At 42.5% G+C, this 8,681-nt stretch overlaps 1 protein-coding gene across 1 annotated transcript in view; it reads left to right on the plus strand.

Annotated features, from left to right (window-relative positions):
• Positions 1-8,681, plus strand: part of ASTN1 (astrotactin 1) — a 343,770-nt gene that overhangs the window by 324,774 nt on the left and 10,315 nt on the right. The window lies entirely within an intron of this gene.

The following is an 8,681-nucleotide window of genomic DNA, read 5'->3' on the forward strand; positions in this document are numbered from 1 at the left end:
TTTCAGCAGGGAAGGGGGAGAATTCAAGTCTCAGGACAGGAGCATCTCCTTTCCAGGAACTCCTCAACCTCCGCCTCTGGCGGAAATCTGCACTGCATCCCGTTATTCCACATAGTCTGTAAGTCAGAGAGCCAGTAGGAGATACTGGTGAAAGCCCCAGACACACGTGGCGCTACGCCAGGTGCTTAGGTACATGGTACCAGGTGCTTTAGTACCTGTGACCTCTGCCTTCAGAATGCTGATCGGATAACTCACTCTCTTCATATTTTTTGGTACACATCTGAAAGATTAGCATAGGAAGGCTACAGATTTAGAATTAATTGCTATATCACTCCCTCCCGACCAAAGATGTGTCAAAATCTTCATTCTATATTTTAGAGTTGCTATGGACCAGTTCTTTGGTAAAGAATTGTATCTCTTCAGTGCACCAGAATGAGCCCCTGTCAATTAGGGGCTCAGTCAACATCCATTACACGAATAGCACCCTTCTTGCTGCTTCTCCTCATGAAGCTCCCTGGAGGTCTTGATATCGTCACTTGCTCTAAGGCTTATTACATCCCCTCCACAGCCAGAATTTAACTCTCTTGGGCACCACTTCTTTGGGGGCTCTGGCACCAGTTAAAGTGATCTGATCAAGTAGTAATTTCTATTAACAGTTGGACAGCTAATGGACCGATAGCATACGCACATTAACAGAGATGGTGACTGATGCTAGAAGTTTAGGTTGTGCAAGGTTCAATAAGAGAAGTGCTGTTGCCAAGCTGGCATGCAGTACCCCTCAAATCACCTTAACTGTGGCTCCTGACTCCAGCTGTATGAAGTTGGCTATGACTTGACACAATCCCACAGTGTTCAAAGGGTGATTCAAAGTCACAGTGGGTAGAGAGACCTAGACCTACTTTAATTAAAATCACTGATGCTGTAGCACTTTACACCTTCTGAAAGGGCTTTCATTTATTGCCTCATTTAACATGCACGGCATGTTAAAGGCACTGTTATTTTCAACACAGAAATCTGATCACATAACGCCTCTTCTTACAACTCTTTAATGGATTGCGATTCCTCTTGTGATGAAGATCAAAATATGTAACAGGCATATTAGGACTTAAATGGAGGGACCCTTGCCCACTTCACCAGCCTCTTCTTGCCCACACGGCCCATCAATCTCTGTATTTCCTGAAGCCTCACTGCCTTTCTCAGTTCCTCCAACACACCATTTCCATTTCCAACAAACACGGAGCCTTTGCACGTGTTAGTCTCACTACCTCAAATACTCTCCAGTTCCACCCCTTTCACTGATTAACTCCTCTCAGCCTGCAGATCTCAGAGCAAGTGTCCTTTCTCAGTACGGAAGGGGTCCAGGGCCACTGCTAGATGCCCTCATAGTACCATGTTTCTTTCCTTCAGAACATTTATCTCAGTTTGTTATTATAATGCCTTGTTCAATATCTATTAACCTCATTAGACAGTGAGTTCCATGAGAGCAGAGTTCTGGTCTCTGTTTGCCTATGATTATGTCCCTAACACTTAGAAAGGAGCATGGTGACTGACTCGTTCCAGGAAACGTAGACTCTGGAGTCAGACCACCCAGGGTCAAATTTCTGCTCTACCATCTAACTACTTGACCTTGAGCAGGTTACTTCACCTTGTGCCTCAGTTTACTACTCTGTAAAATGGGGGTGGGGGATAATGGTACCCTAGATAATAAGCTTCTAGTGAGAGTTAAATTAGTGAATTTATGTAAAGTGTTTCTAAGTGCCTGTCCAGTAGTAAGTATCCAGTAAATATTAAGGAGTATACATTGTGGGATTGTGTCCCTCGTGGTCAACCTGATACAGCTGGAGTCAGGAGCCATGAACAAGATGATTTTCAGGCTACTAGCACATCAGCTTAGACACAATATTTCTCTTATTGAAACTTTCCCAACCTAAACTTCCAGCATCAGTCAATGTCTCTGTTAAGATCATTAACCACGCGTAGAGTTTGTTCTCGAGTAGGAACTCAATAAATATTTATTTATTTATGTATTTATTTATTTTTATTGGAGGATAATTGCTTTACAATGATGTGTTAGTTTCTGCTGTACAGCAAAGTGAATCAGCTATATGTATACATATATCCCCTCCCTCTTGGGCCTCCCACCCCCCTAATCCCACCCATCTAGGTCATCACAGAGCACCAAGCTGAGCTTCCTGTGCTTTATAGCAGGTTCCCACTATCTGTCTATTTTACGCATGGTAGTGTATGTATGTCAATCCTAATCTCCCAGTTTGTCCCACCCTCCCCTTCCCCTCCGTGTCCACATGTCCATTCTCTTTGTCTGTGTCTCTATTCCTGCCCTGCAAATAGGTTCACCTGTACCATTTTTCTAGATTCCACATATATGCGTTACTATATGATTTTTTTTTTCTCTTTCTGACTTACTTCACTCTGTATAACAGACTCTAGGTCCATCTACATCTCTACAAATGACCCTATTTCATTCCTTTTTATGGCTGAGTAATATTCCATTGTATATATATGTACCACATCTTCTTTATCCATTCATCTGTCATTGGACATTATGTTGTTTCCATGTCCTGGCTATTGTAAATAGTGCTGCAGTGGACATTGGGATACATGTGTCCTTTTGAATTATGGTTTTTTTCAGGGTATATGCCCAGTAGTGTTATTGCTGGGTCATATGGTAGTTCTATTTTTAGTTTTTTAAGGAACTTCCATACTGTTTTCCATAGTGGCTGTATCAATTTACATTCCCACCAACAGTGTATGAGGATTCCCTTTTCTCCACACCCTCTGCAGCATTTATTGTTTGTAGATTTTTTGATGATGGCCATTCTGACCTGTGTAAGGTGATACCTCATTGTAGTTTTGAGTTTCATTTCTCTAATAATTAGTGATGTTGAGCATCTTTTTATGTGCCTCTTGGCCATCTGTATATCTTCTTTGGAGAGAGGTCTGTTTAGGTCTTCTGCCCATTTTTTGATTGGGTTGTTTGTTTTTTTTATATTTAGCTCCACGAACTGTTTGTATATTCTGGAGATTAATCCATTGTCCATTGCTTCATTTGCAAATATTTTCTCTCACTCTGAGTGTTGTCTTTTCGTCTAGTTTATCGTTTCCTTTTACAATTTGCATGGAAACACAAAAGACCCCAGACAGACAAAGCAATCTTGAGAAAGAAAAACAGAGCTGGAGGAATCAGGCTCTCTGACTTCAAACTATACTACAAAGCTCAGTAATCAAGACAGTATGGTACTGGCACAAGAACAGAAATATAGATCAATGGAACAGGGTAGAAAGCCCAGAGATAAGCCCAGAGATAAACCCACGCACCTGTGGTCACCTAATCTATGACAAAGGAGGCAAGGATATACAATGGAGAAAAGACAGCCTCTTCAATAAGTGGTGCTGGGAAAACGGGACAGCTACATGTAAAAGAATGAAATTAGAACACTCCCTAACACCATACACAAAAATAAACTCAAAATGGATTAAAGATCTAAATGTAAGACCAGACACTATAAAACTCTTAGAGGAAAACATAGGAAAAACACTCTGACATAAACCACAGCAAGATCTTTTTTGACCCACCTCCTCGAGTAAAGAAAATAAAAACAAAAATAAACAAAGGGGACCTAACTAAACTTAATAAATATTTACTGAATGAATAGAATATTGCCCCCATCTTATAGATGTAGATGTTGAGATTCGGAGCAGAGTAAGTAAGCTGACCAGGGTCACAAAGCTAGCATCTTACAGGGCCTGTGCTCAGACTCATTATTTGACATCAATCCCTATTTTGCTTGCAATGTTAAATTAGATATTTAGAGGATTATTATGTAAAAGACTGAAAACCTTTCTTTGTCTCTCTATACTGATGAAGAAAAGACATATCAATACATTAAAAAATAGTGTTCAAGCAAAATAATTCTCCTTTTCAGGATTATTGGTGTCCACTGAGATGTTATAGTAGAATGGAGTCCTTTAAGTATAAGGCAAATGTGGGCTTCCCTGGTGGCGCAGTGGTTGAGGGTCCGCCTGCCGATGCAGGGGACGCGGGTTCGTGCCTTGGTCCCGGAGGATCCCGCGTGCCACGGAACGGCTGGGCCTGTGAGCTGTGGCCGCTGGGCCTGCGCATCCAGAGCCTGTGCTCCGCAACGGGAGAGGCCACACAGTGAGAGGCCCGCATACAGCAAAAAAAAAAAAAAAAAAAAAAAGTGTAAGACAAATGTGCTTCTCTCTGGAGTGAGTGTTGCCTGGTTTGTAGGGTATGGACTGAATGACTTTTGAAGGTCTCTGAAATCCCTTGATGATGAAAGCAGAATCTGGGGTTGAAAACACCTAGATGAGAGACTGGGAAGGACCCAAGTTACCCTTATTTCATCATCTGTTGATTTCTTACTCCAAGCCAGAGTAAGAACAGGTGTTGAGAAGGTGTCCCAGCTATTTCCGTTTTGGAGAATTTGCTGATGTCCTTGCCAGCAGTGGTAGGCACCTTGGACTTGTTTGCTGAATAGGCAGCAGGCTTGTTGGACATCAGTGGGGTGAATAGCATGTAGGAGAGATGCCAGACAATGCCACCTGCAGGAATAGATGGATAGAAGCAAATCTGGAATAAAGAGTGGCCAACAAAGAATAATCTTCCCAGGAGAGACCGCTATACTATTTCTCTGTGGGGCTTCTTTGTGTTAATCTCGTCCCCAGAGCATATCAAGATGTGCTTCTGACCATTTGTGCCCCGACGAAGAACACTTTCTGAAATCCCAGCAGACCAGCTGGGAGCACGAGAAGCAATTTAATGCTGAGAGAATGAAATAACATTCCCAGGTCCCGTTATCCTTCAGCCAGAGAGGAGCCCTGTACGGGGCAGATGTGGAGATTAATGAGTTAGACTAATTGAGGACATCCTTGCAAATTAATACAGGCCTGGCCGTTATGCCAAAAAGCATAAGCTTTGCCTCCTTCAAACCCAGATGGCGATCATAAATATAGCTCACTTGGGTTGAGTTTACAACTAGTGACAAATGGGAATTACCTTTTAAGTGACCCAGAGCATGACCTCAGCTCCTAATTATCTAGCAGGAAGCCAGACCCTATTTCTTTTTTTTTTTAATCTTATTTTATTTATTTTTTTATACAACAGGTTCTTATTAGTCATCAGTTTTATAGACATCAGTGTGTACATGTCAGTCCAGACCCTATTTCTTATACGATCATTTTCCTAAACTAGATACTTTCTATGAAGAATTTCACTGCCTCATGACAGTAAAGTCACTGAGCAAGGAAGTTTCTACCAGTGTTTTACTGAAAACACCCTTTTCCCAGCAGGAAAGGCTAGAGTCAGTAATAAGGTCAACCTAGTCTCTAGGTTGGGGCATGACCTTCAAGGGTTCTTCATGTGGCTTCACTAAGTGAAGGCTAGTTCTCATTCATCTTTCCTCCAACATCCATCCTCCTTTCCTGATGCCAAACATAAATCCTATCCATTTCTTCACTTGCTTCTTCCACAGTCATTTATTAATTAATACCACACTCTGGTGTTCGATGCTAAAGAAACAAAAAGAACTAGGCTCAGAATCTATTTTCAAGAACTTTATAATCAGATTTCATGAATTTATCAAATCAGACAACTTATTTTAAGCCCTTACTAAATAGCTGGTCTAGGCATTGGGGGCGAAATTCCCCTGCCTCATGGAGATTATATTTAAGCAGGGGTGACAAAGCAAAAAAGTAGCAAAATAAGTAATATTTCAGATAGTGACATACGTTATGGAGACATATAAGCAGGGAAATGATTTAGGAAGTGCAGGGGGTAGAATTTCAACTAGAGTGGGCTGAGAGGAAGGAGAAGGAGGGAAGCACACAGATATCTGGAGGTGGCTCATTCCAGTAGAGGAGCCGCAGTGCAGACATCCTTGGCGTGTTTGAAGAAGAGAAAGGAGGCTCCTCTGGTGAGAAAGATGATGAGAAGGAAAGGAACAGGAGAGGAACTCTGAGAGGCTGTGGGGCAGATCCTGTAATGCTTGGTCATCAGAGCAGGCAATGGGATTCTGCTAGGGACTGGGATGGGAAGCCCTGGAAAACTTTGGGCAGAAGAATGACATGATCAGACTTAATGTTACAGGATCGTTCTGTCTACTTTGTTGAGCATGGACTCCAAATGTTGGGTCCAAGGTGGAAGTGGGAAGACCGATTAGAAGGCTATGGCATTACAGAGGAAAGATGATATTGTTTTAAACTAGAATGATCAGGATATAGGTGATGAGAAGTGGTCCAATTCTAAATTATTTTGATGGTAGAACCAAAAGGATTTGCTAAATGGATTGGATGTGGAGCATGAGAGAAAGAAGAGTTCTTCCAGCCTTATCCTATATTGTGAAAAGCGATGTATAGAGAGGTGTGTCCAAAGTGCTTAGCTGAAGCAAGACCACCTAGGTCAGCTAAGCAAGACCACCTAGTTCAACTGCTTGTGATTTTTCCCTGGCACACCCTAGCAGCCTGTGTGAAGGTAAAGGAAAAGCAGAAGATGGAGTAAGCTACTTGAGGGCACTAGCAATGGGCCATGTAGATCAGGTTAAGTAGAAAAGCATGTAAATACAGGACTGATGCCTGGAGTGAACGAAGATGTCAAAGGGCTTGGGGTTTCTGTCATTGAAGAACAGATTTGGTAGCAATAAGAAGTATAGGAACCATGAAAAGAGGTTGTGTTCACAGTACATATGTGATATTTGGATTTATTATTTCAGAGATGGAGAAGTTCTCAGCCCAGTGATTGGCTTTGATGATGGGGGAGTCTCTAGACTTAAGCAGGCCTTTCATTTTGGCAGTGAAGTCACCCAAAATGGTGATAAGAAATGAGGTGGAGAAAATAACCAGATGCTAGATTCTGCCATGTCTCGAGAAGGATAGTTAGGAAGTGAGTGGTGGGAAATAGAGAGACAGGTACGTTTTTTAAAGTGGAGGGACTTCTACACATATTGAGAGAAAAAATTGTTTTCGGGGAGATGGCTTTTTTCTGGTGTATGAGAAGGATCCCTCAGTACTGGAGATGGTTTCATGCAGGTTTCAGCCAACGCGGGGGTATGGAGGGAAGGAAGAGTGTGTTCCAAGGTCAAGGGTGAACGGAGAGTTGGTTGCCACGTAGCAGTGTTGGTCCCAGAGGAAGTAAGAAAGTTTTGAGAGAATGAATGAGTATAGAACAGTGGTGCTCAAGGTGTGGTCCAGACAAGCAGCATCAACCTCACCTTGGAACTTGTTAGATATGCCAATACTCAGGTTCCAACTGAGACCTACTGGATCAGGAACTCTAATGGGAACAGAAATCTGTGTTTTCACAAGCCTTCCAGGTTGTGAATCAAGTTTAATTCTCAAATTTGAGAATCATTGCTGTGAAGGAAGCACAGAGCAGCATGGGGAGAGAAGGGTAGGGGAGAGGACAGACAGACTTGGAGGATGGGGGAAAGGGGCTTTGCAATTTGGACAGTGCTTAGAATGACAAAAATATAAAGCCAGTTGGGATTCATTGTCCTCAAGTTTTCACGTGGAATTCTATGGTCAGTTACTTCAGTGTGGGGACAGACTGGGGTTTCAGGTAGCTCCCCCCCGAAATAATGTAAATGATGACTTAGGACCTCCATTCAGGAGACTTTTTTTACAGCAGCCAAGGAAGCCATTGGCAGAAGGTATAGGTGCTTCCCAGGATTCTTATTTCATAGGAAAAAGAGCAACCACTGCTGGGGGATAAGAAAGCTCCCTTCTGCCCCTGGAGTCACTCCTCTCATTTAAATAAGACTATTTCCCCACTCTTGGACTCTTGTGTTTCAGCCTCTCTCTGTGTCATGGCCTTGGGAAAAGCATGATCTAGTAGAGAGCCAGTAACAGGAATTTTAAAAAATAATATCTGCTATTGCCTAACTCTCCCCCTCACTCACTTCCAAACACCATGGCTTATTGCTACTTTCAGATCTGCTGCCCACCATAGCTGGGGGGGCCTCCGTGCTGGCATTTCCTCTCCCTCCTATGCTGTGCCCCAGATATCCTCACAGATCATTCTCTCCCCTCCTCCAAGCCATGGCTTGAATGTCATCTTTTCAGTGACACCCCTCTATTTAAAATTGCAATGCCCCATGCAGCACTCCCAATGTTCCTTCTCCTGTTTTACTTTTTCCCACTTTCTAGCACACTGTATTTTACTTATTTATTATGTTTATTGCTTAGCTGAATGTGTCCTACCACCAGACTGTAAGTGTCATAGGATGAGGACTTTTTGTCAAAGTTTCTCCCTGGTGTAGCCAAGTACCTAGAAAAATGTCAAGCATGTGGTAAGCACTCAGTAAAAATATTTATGGAATTAATTAATGAATAAAAGTGTACTTGCTTTGTCCAGACATCATGCTAAAGAAATGCTTTACATTCGATATCACTCTTAGCCTCACAATAACCTTAGAAGATATGTGTTATTAACCACCACTGAACAGACAAGGAAACTAAAACCCAGAGAGGTTAAGTAACATGTCCAAGGCCACACAGCTAGTGTAGTGGAGCCCAACTCCATTTGATGTCATGGTGCCTATTCCTTTTTTTTTTTTTTTTTTCTTTTTTCTTTTTTTTTGCAGTATGCGGGCCTCTCACTGTTGTGGCCTCTCCCGTCGCGGGGCACAGGCTCCGGACGCGCAGGC

This window comes from Lipotes vexillifer, unplaced genomic scaffold (assembly GCF_000442215.2).
Source record: "Lipotes vexillifer unplaced genomic scaffold, Lipotes_vexillifer_v1.1 scaffold220, whole genome shotgun sequence".
Taxonomy (NCBI): domain Eukaryota; kingdom Metazoa; phylum Chordata; class Mammalia; order Artiodactyla; family Lipotidae; genus Lipotes; species Lipotes vexillifer.